The sequence below is a fragment of the Capra hircus genome, chromosome 21 (assembly GCF_001704415.2).
Source record: "Capra hircus breed San Clemente chromosome 21, ASM170441v1, whole genome shotgun sequence".
Classification (NCBI taxonomy): domain Eukaryota; kingdom Metazoa; phylum Chordata; class Mammalia; order Artiodactyla; family Bovidae; genus Capra; species Capra hircus.
The window spans coordinates 10,584,585-10,601,916 of NC_030828.1; the positions used below are offsets into that span (position 1 = coordinate 10,584,585).

General features: G+C 36.7%; 1 long non-coding RNA gene across 2 annotated transcripts in view; it reads right to left on the reverse strand.

Moving 5' to 3' along the window:
* Positions 1-1,142, reverse strand: part of LOC106503340 — a 202,044-nt gene extending 200,902 nt beyond the window's left edge. For both annotated transcript variants that reach the window (XR_001919834.1, XR_001296996.2), the window contains exons 1-2: positions 1,077-1,142; positions 237-320 (exon numbers count right to left, since the gene is read on the reverse strand). This is a non-coding gene — a long non-coding RNA (uncharacterized LOC106503340). The remainder of the gene's footprint in view (positions 1-236; positions 321-1,076) is intronic.

A 17,332-nucleotide genomic window follows, 5' to 3' on the forward strand; every position in this document is an offset into this window, starting at 1 on the left:
TTTGAGCAAAGAATATAGTAGAAAAGATTATAGCTGAGAATACTCCAAAATTAAAGAAGGGATACTAATCATGGATTGAAGAATCCGAGACAACCCAACCAATGTAAATACAGAATGTAACAGAAGAAAAACAAAATTCTAATCCAGTTGCTGAAAACCAAAACTAAAGTGAAAAATCTTAGACAGCTAAGGCCGCATATATTTTAGAGCTTAAGAGAAAAGTACATTATATTTACCATTTCTGGCGCTCCACCCTCATTCTTGAAGTTATAAGTTTCCTCTGGTATTCTCTCCTCAGTCTGAAGGATTTCCTTTTAACACTGTTTCAGGGAAGATCTGCTGTTAATTAATTCTCTTAGTTTTCTTCATATGAGAATTTCTTTTTACTGTTGTTCCCAAAGGATGTTTCCAGTGGATATAAGAATCTGTTTTAGAAAGTTGCCTTTGTGTGTGTGTGGGGAAGGGAGGGCACATTAAAGGAATTCCACTGTCTCCTGGTATTCATGATTTCTGGTGAGAAGTCCACCGTCATTGCTCCCTGACATATAACGTATCTTTTTTTGCCCATTTTTCTCATTTTCTCCCATATCTTTGGTTTTCAGAAGTTGTATTACTGTATTTGTGGGTATGAACATCTATGACTTTTTCTGATGTTCAGATTTCTCTAATCTTCTTGAGGTTCTAACATATAACATTTGCCCAATTTGGCAAGACTTTCCGCTGTTATTTTGTTATGTGTTTTATCTTTACCAACCCCTCCCTTCTTTCCCTCTGGGGTTCTAATATTACGAATGTTAGGCCTTCGGGTATTATCCCATAGGACCCTGAGGTTTGATTTAAAATACTTTTTTGTCATGGTTGTTCTTGGGTCTTTGGGTTGGATCATCTCTGTTGATCCATCTTTAAGTTCACTGAGTCATTCTGTTGTCATCGCCATTCTTCCATAAGCCTATACAACATTTTAAAATTTTCAGATATTTTGTTTTATAGCCCTGTGACCATTTGATTATTTTTAATAGTTCTTCCTTCTATGCTGAGAATTTACACTTTTTTTTTCCATTCTTTAAAGTGCTTACCTTTATTTTATGGAGAATGGTCACATTGCTGCTTTTTATTCCAAAATCCGTGTCATTTGGTGATTGGCATCTGTTGATTATCATTGTTGAGGATTGTTCAAATTTTTCTGGTTCTTTGTATGCTGAAGAGCTTTGCATGCCTCCTAGGAATTCTGAATAATATGTTGTGAGGGTTTTGGACACACTAGAATCCTCTGGAGAATTTTGAATTTGTCTTTAGGAGCCAGTCAACCCAGTCAGCTCCAGATCGCAAGTTCTGTTTCATCTTCTGTAGGCAGTTGTTAAAGTATGTGTTTCGTCTGAAAGGATTTACCGTGCTGTTTGCAGCTATCCCAGTGGATGTACCGCCAAAGACTCAGGTAGCACTTGGGCAGCACCTTGCATCATAGTTCAGCTCTAAACATGTTTGCTATGCTTCTTGGGTGTGTTCTGAGAATATTCAGCTTGGAGAGAAAACGGGGCCGTCTGCCAGTTGATAGACATAATTAGGGTATTTTCTCTCTCAGTCTCAGTATTTTCCCAGTATTCCTCCCTTTTCAGCCTTCTGGCTAGGAAATCAGTGTTTTCCTCTCAGAATTTTAGCCCCTGCACTGATGCTCACGGGGAGAAACACCAGTTTAAAAAAGTAATGAGTATCTCCCCCATGTTCTTCAAATAACATGAATCTCTTTTCCTGTTTCCTCTATACAGAATGATAAGCTTTTTCTGCAAGGTTTTATGTATCACATTAATCAGCTATTTCATCCAAATGAGCATGATGTGATCAGAATAATTTATATCAATATTTACTCTCTTTTCATCAGGAAATCAAAATGTAAGAGGCATCTTATTTATCTATCTTAAGCTACTTATAGAAATGTATTCTCTAATCACAGAATTCTGTCTAGGCATATCCAGAAATTTCCTACCTAAGCTATCAGGATTTGCCTCAATGTTTAGTAAGTTCTTCATACTTAGACTGTCTAAAATATGTATGAAATAGGACATTTTTCTGTATTTTTAAGAAATATTTAGAATTTCTTAATACATTTTATTTTAGGTGGCTTAAAGATCAATATACCATTTTGAGTTAATGTTTCATATAGTGCTAAAGATTTTCCATCATATATTTCTTATGTTAATATTTATTTTTGCTAATGTAGTCCAAAGGTTGTGCTAAAAACCTAATTTGGATGCTCTTATCCATCATGTGAGAGTGATACCAGAGCACATTTTTTTTGCTACTGAAATTAAAGTGTCTTATTATAGGGTATTTATGCTATGGATGTTCTTAGTAAAGTGGAATTTTTATATTATATCATTAAAATGAATATTAACATGATACAATGGAAAATATAGATTTTCATATTTCTTTGGCATAGAGAAATTCTAATGTGAAGTACAAGTGGCATCTTGTAGAAAGATCTAAATTGAAGTCTTTAATTTAAAAGAAAGGCTATATGATTTTTAAAAGATCTACTTTAAATTTCCTTAACTATTTCACTAATTAAAGTGATTAAGGAATAGAGCAGAGTTTCTATATACCATCTTCTTATGTTTTTGCAAATATTGTATTCATGAATAAAACTGAACAGCTTGCTGCTGAACTTGGACATGAAAGAATACCAGTCTAGGTATTACACTGTACTGTTGGTAATCCTAGATTTTTTTTGACATATCTTGTTGACTGGATGTTATCTGTTCCTCTCCCTTTCTGGTGAGACCACTCCAGATCACTTTTGGGAAACCAAGCTCTTTGATATGGTGTGATCTGATTCTTGTATAGGGGAATTGTTCTCAAACTTCAAGTGTACCAGGCATACCCAGGGTACTTACTGAAGTACAGATTTCTGGGCCCACTCCCAGAATTTCTGAGTCAGTAGGTCTGAGGTAGGGCTTAAAAACTTACATTTTCCACAAGTCCTTATGTATTGACAATGTGGCAAATCCAGGGACAACACTTGGAGAAACTCCAATCTAGGGTAAATCACTCTATTTTCTCACTGCTAGAAAGTAGTTCCACTGGTATCAGCTGTACCATCATAGCCTAGATCATTGTACTTCTCTCCACACTATATCAGAAACACAAAACTATAAGCTTGGTATATGGCAGTGTTGAAATGCAAATATGTTGTTTGTTAAAAATCTAAACTTAGTCAGTTGTGTGCTGTAGTGAGAATCACAATGATAGCAAATGATATAATGTCCAGTGAAATAAGCGATATATTTCCATCTTTGTTAGGAGGATAAATCAGAAGGCCCTCTGTTTGCCTGGCTAAAGTCTTCCTTGATCTAGCCATTCACCAAGATGGGTTATAGATAATTTCTTATACAGCTCTCAAAACATTCTGTGAATATATCTATCATTGAACTCCAAATTTTTTTAAAAAAATTATCTTTCTGTGTATCTGATTTCTTCATTGGACATTTGGTCTTTGAAGGCAAAGGGTCATTTCTTATTAATCTTTTAACTTCAATACTTGGGGCAAAATCTTGTGGGTGGTTGGAGCCCAATACATTTTTTGTTGAATAAAAGAAGAGATTCATGACGGATGATGAGTGAAAGGCAAAGTCAAAACATAGCCTGTCCAAAATGATTTCCTGAGAGAGTGAGTGTTTGCATTTCTTCACACACTCATGCAAGTCTGTACACGAGAAGCTATTGTCCCCATAACAGTCATTTACTCTTTTCTAGAAAGTGTCCATGTGCTTGTGACTTGTACAGAGAATGACAAATAAAATCCTCAAGGGGGTAAGAGGTGATAGACTGGAAAATTTAAATTCTAGATGGAAAGGCACAAGTTGAAGGAAAACATGTCCTAAGTTTAAAATTCACTGAAAACATGGGTGGGGGAAGGTGGATTTAACACACAGTAAAATAAGCTAGAATTGGGTGTTTTCAATGGGATTTAAGAAACTACGTTAGCACACCTTAAAAAAAATATTACTATGCATTGTGATGGATACAGAGCACATTCATCCTTTACTTACATTTTTGTGCTTTTAGAACATTCTCTCCCTTTAAATACTAAGTCATATTTCAAGACCCACTAGCAGTTTCCAGAATTCACCTGTTCCTGTTCCCGCTGCAGTGATCTCTCCTTCCATTGAACTAATATAACACATGCTTTACTTATCAAAATTCTGTCATAATATACATAAGCATCTATGGATTATGAACTGTCTCTGATGAGACAGTTCTTTGACGCTATACATCAGGAGTGACAAATTGAATGCAGGCAACATCTCCCTGAAGTCCTGGGATAAGAATAATGCTGAAAGTGTATAATATTCTCCCAATCGTACTTAGAATGAGAAAATGTCATTACTTACACCAGATATGTTATTGTCTTGAAATTTTGTATCCCTAAAAACTTGTAGGGCAAAATTTGTAGCAGAGAAGGACCAACAGTATATAAAATGAAGAAATTAAAAAGAATGTAACAGTTACTTAATTAGTAATAAAAAATATATGTTGAGATTTAAAAAGATATTCAAAAAATTCAAAGTTAATTTTATTCCCAAGTAATAGATTTATAAGAAATACTAATGAACTCATGGGTGCACGTAATTAATTTTGGGGGAATATATTATCCACCAATACGCTCTTTGTTTGTAATACCCAAAATAGAACTGTCAAGTCTTTACATACGTATTTAAGGTAAGCAAACCTTGCTTCAAATAAATATTCAGCTTTAACCTGGAAGTTCTGGACGATATCTTTCTGTAATTGTCAGTTTTCTATTATGCATAATCTATTATACAGCTATTTTTTAAATGAGAAATTTATGCTATAATTGATAGAATATTAAGGTTTAAAATGGGAGTGAATTTAATAGCTTATCTCATATATTTAATTCTATATTCGCAAAGGACTTCAGAGCATGCCAAAGAAAATTTGAATTTACTTTGGTGATCTTAAAATCTGGACAGTATTGACTATTAACCCAGTAATTGATTCTTCTTTTTTTTGAGAAAAAAATCTAGAATTAGATTAGAATTAAATTAGAATTTTTGAGAAATTCTAATCTAGAGAATTTCCTGGTTGTCCAGTGGTTAGGACTTTTCATACTCACTGCTGGAGGCCCAGGTTTGATCTTGGTCAGGGAAGTAAGATTCTACAAGCAACATGGTGTGGCCAAAAAAAAAAAAAAAAAAACAACAACAAATAAAATTAATTTAGTTGCTGTTGTGATGGAAATAAGAAGAATTCTTACTCATTTTCAGTAATGAGAAATTCCCTCTTTCTATAGATCTTAGTGACACCTGATTAAAACATGAATGGACGATGCTGTTAAATTCATTTTCCCCAGTTGTAAGAACGTCATGCTTACCCATGGGCTTGGACTCTTAAACCCTGAAAGTCTCTAGTATGTGCATAAAAGAGAGTTCAATTGTTTTTACTTCTTCTGAATAATGTTTTTATTTCTTTGTCTTTCTTTAGTTCTTATTCATACATGTGTGTTCTCAGCTTAATGTTTATTACAGTTTTTCTCTGTGCCAGACATTTTGCTCAGTGGGGAGCTACACAGATGACAATGACGTAGATCATGCACTCAAGAGATCATAGACCATTAGAAAGACAGATAAATAAACAGGCAGTTAGACTAAAATTGAAGCATCAGGATAGAAGTGTTTTGTAACCCTTTAACCTTTTGTGTCTCTCAGGATTTAGGGTCCCTGGTATCAATACAATCTGTATTCCTAGTTAGATTTTCTTTTTTCTTTTGTTTTTAGTTTTTATAGTTCAACTTTTTTCCCCTACCATCTTTTTCACAACAACAATATCTCATTCTTGCTGAGCATCAGTGAGTTTAAAACCTTTAATTATCCCTCATATACAGTACCTACTTCTTTGATGTAGTGATAATAGCTGTAATGAGGCATGAGAGCAAACCTAAACAAACGATATATGTCCCTTCCAGGGTCTGGATTAATTGATACATTTAAAGCACAAATTACCTGTGAAGGAGAGGTACATAGGTGGAGTACAGTAACTGGCTCTGATTTAAGACTATTCTAAGCAAGATTGTTCTCATTCAGTCACAGCCTCAGGGTCTCCCCCTGGACATGCCTGGCTCAGATTAGGGGACAGCCTCCTTCTCCCTACTTTTGCTATGTAGCTTCTCATAACTCAGTATGTGTTTTGTCCTTGTAAAAATCCAGAATGTGGGCAGATCAAGTTCAAAAGGATGGAAAGTAGGCCAACATTTGGCCGCCTCATCTCCTAACCCTGAAAAATGCACCAAACTCATTTCAAAATCTCCGAATTCTGTAGAAAATGGGGGAAGAAAATGATTCAGAGCTAGCGTGTTCTGAAAAACATGTATCTGACTGAACAGTGAAATCTTTGGGCAGGCTAAAAGGAGAGACATTTTGTGATGAGAGCAAATAGCATGCACTGCCATATATTTTACCTATAAAGATAGACATTGTAATTCTAAGTAAAAGTGAAGGTTGAGAGCATAATATACTTGCTCTTTTGTAAATTTTTGTTCATGTTTTTTATCATCTGTACATTCTATATGATGAATATTTTTCCCATAGAATAGTCAGTGCATCTTTCCCATATTAATATACATATTAATGATTTAATCCATTATCTGTTATATATTGAGTTTGTTTAATTTATAATCTTATTTTTGAAAAAGATAAATATTTTGTACATCTCTGGCTACCTCTTTTGAGTAAATGCCTTTAAAAGGAATTATCTTTTCAAGTACAATTTTTTTCAGTTAAAAAATATTGTCATATTTTCATTCAGAAATGTTATTTGCATTCCCAATAACCACCTCAGATTGTCCTAAAAAGTTATCCATTTATAAAGCATGCATTCAGTTCAGTTCAGTTCAGTCACTCAGTCGTGTCCAGCTCTTTGCAACCCCATGAATCACAGCGCATCAGACCTCCCTGTCCATCACCAACTCCCGGAGTTCACTCAAACTCTTGTCCATCAAGTCGGTGATGCCATCCAGCCATCTCATCCTCTGTCATCTCCTTTTCCTCCTGCCCCCAATCCCTCTCAGCATCAGAGTCTTTTCTAATGAGTCAACTCTTTGCATGAGCTGGCCATAGTACTAGAGTTTCAGCTTTACAATGATGCTGAAGCATTCATTAGGAATTTAGAAAAATTAGAGGTTTATGTTATGTGCTGGGGGTATTTCAATAAGACATAAGTCCTTGCAATGTTTTCAACTATGTGTTCAAGTTTCCCAGTAGTTAAAGGACTATGCTCATTGTCTATCTCAACTTGTGTCAGTTCAAATTTATTAACAACAACATATTTGTAATATCACTGCATAATCATTTTAAAGTCTCAGGATCTAGAGTGATGTTCTTTTTTTTTATTCCTAATATTTGTAATTTTTGTCTTCTCTATCTTTATTGACTTTTCTAATAATTATTTTTTGACTTTACTTATCTCCTCTATTGTATGTCAATTTTCTATATTATTAAATTTATGCTCTTATATTTATTATTGCCTACTTTGGGGGGGATTCATTTTTTGTGCTTTTCCTATCTTTCTGTCATACTTGACACTTTGATTTTCACCCTTCTTTTGAACTATAGACCTTAATGTAAAAGATTAAACAATAAAACTAAAATGATAATATAGCAATATAGAAGTAATGGGAAAAGATTCTTAAACAAAACCCAAAAACTTTAACCCCAAATTAAGAATTGATAAGGAAAATTTATTACATTAGCTGAACTGTGTTTATATTCTTTAAAAGAAACCATTGAGAGTGAAAAAGGAAGGTACAGAAAGGAAGAAGCTGTGTAGAATAAACACAACTAACAAATAATCTTATTTGAAATGTATTAAGAACTACTAAACATCAATCTTAAAAAACAAAACAATATCAAATATGGACAAAGAACTCAAACAGGTACATCAAAGAAGAAACTGCTGAAATATTTAATAATCGTATAAAAATTTCTTCATATGTTAGTAATCTGAAACGTCAATTAAAATGACAGTGAAATGAATAGCTCACATTTACTGCAAAGGCTAACAAGATTGACAATTTTACAACAACCATAGTGTTTGTAAAAGGAATTATGGATGTTATAATTATTGAATGGAAGATAGCTGTGGACAGGATATTTTCCGGCTTTCTTCACCTCCTTGGCATAGGATGCTGAGTTAAATACATGATGTTTTGCCAGGAGTGAGAGATTTAATTCCTTGAGAACTTTAATTCTGATGATCTTGTACTTCATCAGCAATCCTGTTTCCTTTCCTGCTGTTTTTTTGGAACTCTGAATGAAATGCAGAAAGACAGAAGAGGAAACTTTGGGCTTCAAAAAGTATCATTTGTACAGAACAGGTATAGTTATTCAGCATTCTTCATGGAACAAAAACTGGATTTCTGAGATAGGAAATAGATGGTATGGCATCTGTAAAAAGAGGCTTTGATTTATTTTAGGACCACTGGTGGCTCAGACTGTAAAGAATTTGCCTGCAGTGAGGGAAACCCAGGTTTGATCCCTGGGTTGGGAAGATCCTCTGGAGAAGGAAATGGCAACCCACTCCAGTATTCTTGCCTGGAGAATTCCATGGACAGAGGAGCCTGGCGGGCGACAGACCGTGGGATCACAAAGAGTTGGACACAACTGAGCAACTAACACTTTCACTTGTTCACTTTCATGATCATGAGACAAAGCATGAAACAGACAATTGTTATTTTTCCCAGTTCAATCTAATTGAGTTTATAGCCAGTAGAAATTCTTTCCAAGATTTTGTATTAAGTTTTTGCTGATTTGTTTTAGTTTTTTGTTATTCACATTTTGACATGTGTTGATGTTATTTTGAGGCATCTATTTTTCACCTATTGTAATAGTAATACTATCTGACTGAAACTATTTGTCTTTTTTCACCAGACTCTTTAAGTTCCATCAAGGTAGGAGCTATTAATATGTTTATTTTCTTGCTTATCATAATTTCTAGGCACAATATAGATACTTGACTTTATTTATGAAGGAATAAATGGATCAATCATATATTCAATTTTATCATGAAGCTTTAAGAGAATTAATCCATATTGACATTATATTCTAAAAATTATATTATTAATATTCTTGGCATTCAAAGGAAGCACTCACATATAGCTACATATATTACACACTTGTAGTTGAATAATGTACAATATTGCATAGAGTATATTGAAGCAAAAACATTCAGGGTTTACTGAAAATGGGAAAAGGTACACTACGTTAGACAAATGATAAATTATCCATCTTGAATGAACAAGTTCAAAAAGATTCAAAATATATAATAAAAGCTTATGCGTGTACCTCCTAAATCTCTTCAGTCGTGTCTGATTCTTTGCAACCCTATGGAATGTAGCCCTTGAATTTTGGACTCAAAGTTATGGGCTTATTAAGCATAATAGAAGGCTTCCCTGATGGTCCTAGTGGTAAAGAACCCACCTGCCAATGCAAGAGATGTAAAGGGTGCAGCTTCAGTTCCTGGGCTGGGAAGATCCCCTGGAGGAGGACAGGGCAACCCACTTCGGTATTCTTGCCTAGAGAATCCCATGGACAGAGGAACCTGGAGGGCTGCAGTCCACAGGGTTGCAAAGAGACACAGCTGAAGTTTCTTAGCAGGAATCCACGCAAGCATGATAGAGTAGTCAAACTTGTTTTATTAGGCACTGTTATGACTTAAGTAATATTGCAGGAAGAATTAACATCATGGCCATTAACATAATGAATTATGACTAGGCAGGAAAATGGGATGAACGGCTTGTAAGAAAATAAAGAATTGGCAAAACATCAGAGAGAACTTCCCTGGTGGCTCAGTGGTAAAGAATCTGCCTGCAATGCAGGAGCTGCAGGAAACGCAGTTCCATCCCTGGGTTGAGAAGATCTCCTGGAGGTGATCCCATGTTACCCCCCCAGTATTCTTGCCTAGAGAATCCCATGAACAGAGGAGCCTGACGGGCTACAGTCCCTAGAAGTGGCTGAGCACACACGCATAGCATGAAAGATGTGGAGGAAAAGGAAAGAGCAGTTAAATATGGTTCTTGGCAAGGAGATCATTGAGACTTAGGAAATTCTCTCTGCTGGGGCTTCTCTTTTAACTTTCCTGCTACTACGTGGATTCTCTAAATATGGGGATTTATCTTCAGCTCTCTTTTATCTCTGTCCTCATCTGTTCCTCTCTCTCTGTTCCTCCAACTTCCTCTTTTTCTAATTCTTTCACACTTTTTTCATCGCTTTTCCTTACATTTCTTTCTTTTATTGTATATTTTTCTCCTTCACTTGCCCCTTTCAATTTCAATTTAAGGTTGAAATTCATCCATCTTTCCTTCATTTAGTCAACAAGTCAAAAAAATTAATTACCTATAACTATAACACGGCAAGGTTCTAGTTAATTAGAATGCAAAGATTAATAAGACATGATACCTTGCCTCAAGAGATTTTACCATTAAACAGTGATAAACATTCATTCATTTCTCTATTTATTCAATCATTATTTATTTACTGGGGATATATGGTTGAATAATACATGATCTATATTAGCAAGGAATTCCAAGTTTGGTCTAAGAATATTTAAAATACTTTTAGTCTTTATCATGGAAAGACTTGTGAAGAATACAATCCACAGGGCTGCACTGATTCCAAAGGGACAGAGTTAGAGGTGGGGAAAGGAACGTCATTATTTTTCTTCCCTATACCACCTTTATCTCAATGAGAAGGTATCATTTTATAATTTAACAAATATTATTAATAAAAAGTCTCAAATACAAAGTTATGATTCTGGATGTTTGAGTCTTCTCATTTCTCAGGGTCCCTTTATCTTACAGTCACACTTAGTTATTATCAGTTTTATTTCTATGTACTTCATTTCAGCCTTTCACCCTTTGATTCAGGGTCTATTAAGAGGGAAGAAAAAAGTTTTGTCCAGCAATTTTAATCTCACCATATTTCTACTCTTGCTTAAAAATTGTATTGTCTATGAAAAATTATCATATATCTGCTTTTTTACTATGCCTTTATTTAAAATTTTCTCCAAAAATTATTGCTTTGGTGATCAAATTAATCTTATTTATTTCTTGTATCTTAGAAATTCTTTGAAATACAATGTCCTTTTTCACAAACATTTCAGTCAATAGTTAATAAGTTTCTTTTACATTTCTGTAAATTCTATGTCCTGGAAACAATTGGTAAAAAATATACCTGCAGTACGGGAGACTCAGGTTCGATCCCTGGGGAGGGAAGATCCCCTGGAGGAGGGCATGGCTACCTACTCCAGTACTCCTGCCTAGAGAATCCCATGGACAGAGGAACCTGGGGGACTAGAGTCCACAGGGTTGCACAGAGTTGGACGTGACTGAAGCATCTAAGCAGTAGCAGCTGGAAACAATAAGCTTTATTCAAGAACTCTGTACATCCTCTTCTCTCCCAATTACTTTTCATCTCTAAGAGAGACAGAAGTTTATCTTGACAAACTTAAGCTCTTGACAAGAAACCTGTCTGGGCTGAATGTGCAATTGCTTCCGTCACATCTTCCCTTTTCTTTTTTGAGCAACTGTCCCCAAATTTCAAAACTGAAATACAAACACATTATAATAAAGACATGCATTTCCAGGTTTCTGTGGGACTTCATGGCAAAGAATGTGTCTTCATAAATGTGCTGTGGCCTTATTGGCAAAGCATTGCCCTCCTTGTCAGATTTATAAGCTTCTCCGGCTTTATCACCTCCCCAGTATGACAAATAGATGGAAAAACAGTGGAAACAGTGGCTGACTTTATTTTTCTGGGTTACAGAATCACTGCAGATGGTGATTGCTGCCATGAAATTGAAAGACTCTTGCTCCTTGAAAGGGAAGTTATGACCAACCTAGATATCATACTACAAAGCAGAGACATTACTTTGCCAACAAAGGTCCGTCTAGTCAAGGCTACGGTTTTTCCAGTGGTCATGTATGGATGTGAGAGTTGGACTATAAAGAAAGCTGAGCACCGAAGAATTGATGCTTTTGAACTGTCGTGTTGGAGAAGACTCTTGAGAGTCCCTTGGACTGCAAAGAGGTACAACCAGTCCATCCTAAAGGAGATCAGTCCTGAGTGTTCATTGGAAGGACTGATGTTGAAGCTGAAACTCCAATACTTTGGCCACCTGATGCAGAGAGCTGACTCATTTGGAAAGACCCTGATGCTGGGATTGAGGGCAGGAGGAGAAGCGGACGACAGAGGATGAGATGGTTGGATGGCATCACCGACACAATGGACGTGGGTTTGAATGGACTCTGGGAGTTGGTGATGGACAGGGAGCCCTGGTGTGCTGCGGTTCGTGGGGTCACAAGGACTCGGACACGACTGAGCGACTGAACTGAACTGAACAGTAACAAATGGAATAGGTGCTGAATCAAGCACATGGTTTGCTGTTAACTGACACTGCACTGGTTTTCTTTAGTCTTCAGGAGGATCTTCCCATGCCAAGTCAGTTTGTAATAGCTTGAATCTTTCAGCAGTCCTTTGCTCTGACTCCAGAGTCCTTCTCAAATATCTTGTGAGAGTGACCTCTTCACGTAAACGTCAATATCTCAGAAACCTAACTTAAAATCCAAGGGGCTTTTTCAGCATCTGAACTTTACTCTTGGGGTCTACATACTGTTCTTTGAATCCATGGACGGACTACTTGGTAACTTTCTGATATGTGATCCAATTTGTTTGGAAGCTTTGGCTTACAGCCCTGCAGAAGGACAGACACAAAGATTTGGACGATGAGAGGCAGATGCTGCTGGCAGTGCTATGGCATCCAGTTAAGATTTTTAAGTAAAGAGGCAGGAAAGAAAGGAACGCAAGGTGGACAAGTACAATACCAAGAATGAAAATCAACAAATAAAGGGCGAAACAATAATCCAGGACTTTCTTTGTCATAGTTAAAGAATCTCAAATGTGGAATGAATGTGGAAGAGTTTGTTACCGACATGGGTGGAGGGAAGTGAAATGAGGAGACCATGATAACCAAGTGTTCCTAGAAGCAAGAAAGTATATAAATTCATTATAGAAAACTCATGAATTATAAAAGACACATTTTTGTTTCTTTAGTACTTAATACTTTAATACTCTTTAGGGTTAAACTATCCTAATATTACTCTTACCTAATGTTATTTCCGGGCCCACTTTTGGTTTATCTGATCTATAGAAAAGTGAAATGCATTGATCAGAATTATAATCTTCTTTTAGACAATAACTTAACATCAATACTTCTCTGCTTAGGGTGACTGAAAAGTAGTAAGATGTGAGAAAAATCTTTTATCTCTCAAGAAACTTACTCTCTAATGGGAGAAAAGCCACTTCTGTATTTAAAAATAAAAGATAAGAAAGATATAAAAGCAAGATATATTCACTGCCACTATTGTTTATAGGTTAAACACATTCATGCACATGGGCACAGACGTGCACACACACACACATTCACACCCTCCTTTCTAGATCGTCCTGTCAGCATTGTCATTGTCTGCACCACCAGATCTTCAATCATATTAAACATTTCCCATTTTCTTCTTTTAAGTAGTAAACTTAATTTTTAAGAGCAATAGTTTAGGTTTACAGAAAAACCGAGCAAGAGGGACACAGAGTCCCCATATATGCACTCCCAACCCCAAAATGTTCCCTATTACCAACATTTTGCGCTAGTGGGTTACTTTTATTACACCTGGTGAACTAATATTGATATATTGTTACTAAACCAAATCCACAGTTTCCACTAAGACTCACTCTTTGTGTTGTAAACGCTATGGATTTTAGCAAATGAATAATATCATGTGCCTAAGATTTTATTAAACAGAACAGTTTCACAGCCCCAAGTAGCTCTTTGTTTAAAATTAATTTTTTATTGGAGCATAGTTGCTTTGCAATGTTGTGTTAGTGTCTGCTGCACAGCAAATGAATCGGTTTTCTGCCCCTTTTTGAACTTCCTTCCTATTTAAGTCACTGCAGTTCCTTAAGGAGAGTTCCCCGTGCTACACAGTAGGTGCTCATTAGTAGCCCATTTTATACATTGTATCAATAGTGTATATCTATTAGTCCCAATCTCCCAGTTTCTCTCACCCCCTTTCCCTCTGGGTATCCATGTTTGTTCTCTATATCTGTGTCTCTATTCCTGTCCTGTAAACAGGTTCATCAGTACCATTTTTCTAGATGCCACATATATGCATTAGTATATTATATTTGTTTTACTCTTTCTGATTCACTTCACTCTACAGGACACTCTTTAGGCCCATCGACATCTCTACAAATGGCCAAGTTTTGCTTCTTTATATAGAAAAAGCATTGTTAAACGTATCTCCTGTGTGCAGTGGAAGTATGTTTCTTATGGTAGGTAGTCAACAAGGTGTGGAATGGCTAGGGCACTGGATATGCCCTTTAAGAAACAATTTTAATAAAGACTGCATGTTTTCTCCAAAACAGACACATGAGTCTTATACTCTAACCAGCTGTTTGAGAGTATTTATTTCCTTTTGCTATTTCCAATATATTACTAAATTCTAAAATTTTTGCCAAAGGGCTATCTTTGTTCAGCTGGCATTTCCCCCAGTTACTGGTAATATCAAGCATCTTTTCATATGTGTAATTGACTACTTATGTTTCTTTTTATGGTAATTGCATTTTTTATATAATTTGTTGATGAATTGGGGTTGAGTACTTAGTAATTTTCTTATTAATCTTTAGGGTTTTTATATACTCCAGTTATTTATCCTTGACTGTTAGGTAAGTTGAAATATTGCATTTCAGTTGCGGCTTGTTCTTACCTTCGCTTATGATGCCTGTTATTGCACATAAGTCTGAGTGAAAAATAAAGATAAAAAGGAAGTCTAGAACCTAACATTGTAAAATGGCAAGTGGTTGGCAGTGGGGGATGGAAGCCAAGAAAACAAAAACATATGCTACGGTCCTAATTTGGCAAGAAGCCCATCCTTATTCTGGTGACTAGTTTTCTCTGGATTTTCTGAAGATCTTAAGCCATACATCCCCCCTTTTTCTTCTTTAACTTTCTGCAAGTGGATTTCATATTCTTTTTCTGCCACCCAACCATATCATTCCATGAGATGTGTCTCTGCTGTTCAGATTTCCTTATTCAGAGACCCTGTCTTCTGTGTTTGATGCTCTATAAAGAACTGTGTACACTCACAGCTCTCTATAAATAATTGAAAGAGTAATAATTTGCATATACAGTGGCCTGTAATTGGTTGTGATATACTCACTGGTAATTTTGCATGAGGGATGCTCCAGTAAAATAAATCGTGCTTGTCTGTGTTTACTTTGGACAGGTGAAGTACTATATGGCATGCTGAATTTTTATATCAAGTTTTAATTAGGTTATCTCGCTTGAGTTACCAAAATAACCTGCTCTCCCCAATAATGAGAATGGAATTTATTTAGAAATGAATATCAATGACTCATCCCTATATTTCAGATTAGGAGAGAACTCTTCGCGATAATAGACTCAAGTTAAATATTTTGCATCCTGATCTAGTCAGGCTTACCGATTGATTCTCTGCCAAGAAGAGCCCCTGCCAAACCAGAGAAGGGAGATATTGAGGTCAGGACTCCACTGCACACCCAAGGCAGCACATGGAAACCACTCTGCAGGTATGCAGGGAGTGATCAACCTTCTCCTTTTCTATAAATCCCCCTCCAGCCAGCAGTAGGTCACATTGGAGGAGAACATACTTCTAATACCATCTCACATTTGGCACACTACATTTTCGCTAGGTGAGTCCTCTGTTTCAAAATGACAGACTTTTCCTTTTTTTTCACAGACTAGAGCTTTACGAAGCAAATTCTTTGAAGCTTATCATTTTCAGTTTCAGTCAGTCAGGTCAGTCGCTCAGTCGTGTCTGACTCTTTGCGACCCCATGAACCGCAGCACGCCAGGCCTCCCTGTCCATCACCAACTCCCAGAGTCCACCCAAACCCACGTCCATTGTGTCGGTGATGCCATCCAACCCTCTCACCCTCTGTCGTCCCCTTCTCCTGCTGCCCTCAATCTTTCCCAGCATCAGGGTCTTTTCAAATGAGTCAGCTCTTCACATCAGGTGGCAAAAGTATTGGAGTTTCAGTTTCAACACTGACTATGATGGCTACTCCATTTCTTCTAAGGGATTCCTGCCCACGGTAGTAGATATAATGGTCATCTGAGTTAAATTCACCCATTTCAGTCCATTTTAGTTCGCTGATACCTGTAATGTCGATGTTCACTCTTGCCATCTCCTGTTTGGCCACTTCCAATTTGCCTTGATTCACTGACCTAACATTCCAGGTTCCTATGCAATATTGATCTTTACAGCATCAAATCTTGCTTCTATCACCAGTCCCATTCACAGCTGGGTGTTGTTTTTGCTTTGGCTCCATCCCTTCATTCTTTCTGGAGTTATTTCTCCACTGATCTCCAGTAGCATATTGGGCACCTACTGACCTGGGGAGTTCATCTTTCAGTGTCCTATCTTTTTGCCTTTTCATACTGTTCATGGGGTTCTCAAGGCAAGAATACTGAAGTGGTTTGCCATTCCCTTCTCTGGTGGACCACATTCTGTCAGACCTCTCCACCATGACCAGCCCGTCTTGGGTGGCCCCACGGGCATGGCTTAGTTTCACTGAGTTAGACAAGGCTGTGGTCCTAGTGTGATCAGACTGGCTAGTTGTCTGTGATTGTGGTTTCAGTCTGTCTGCCCTCTGATGCCCTCTCGCAGTGCCTGCCGTCTTACTTGGGTTTCTCTTTGGGAAAGTCAAAGCATGGAGGATGGTAGGAAGAAGTAGTTTTAAGTTACACTGATACTTTTTATTATTGTGATCATGATTTTTAACCTTACAAAGGACTTTTCTTTTTATTCTTACCCCAATCAACCAAGGCAAACTCCTCCAAAGAAGCAATGATCACAATATTGTTCAAAACGCTAAGGTACAATTTGCATGTGATTTGAGGCCAAGCCTAGTCATTTCATCTCTGAAATGACGTGTCTCTGAAAGATATGCAAGGCACATCCAACACACAAAGAGATAAGAGAATGTGCTCTCCCTGCTTTATAATCTTAATCAGATTCTCTGAGAGACATTCTTTCATAGATATAAGACCGGAATGTGGTACCCAAATTAAGAAGTTATTGGTACCCAGTAGCTCAGAAGGCAATGCATCCCACTCTAGTACTCTTGTCTGGAAAATCCCATGGGCGGAGGAGCCTGGTGGGCTGCAGTCCATGGGGTCGCTAAGAGTCAGACATGACTGACTGACTTCACTTTCACTTTTCACTTTCACCCAT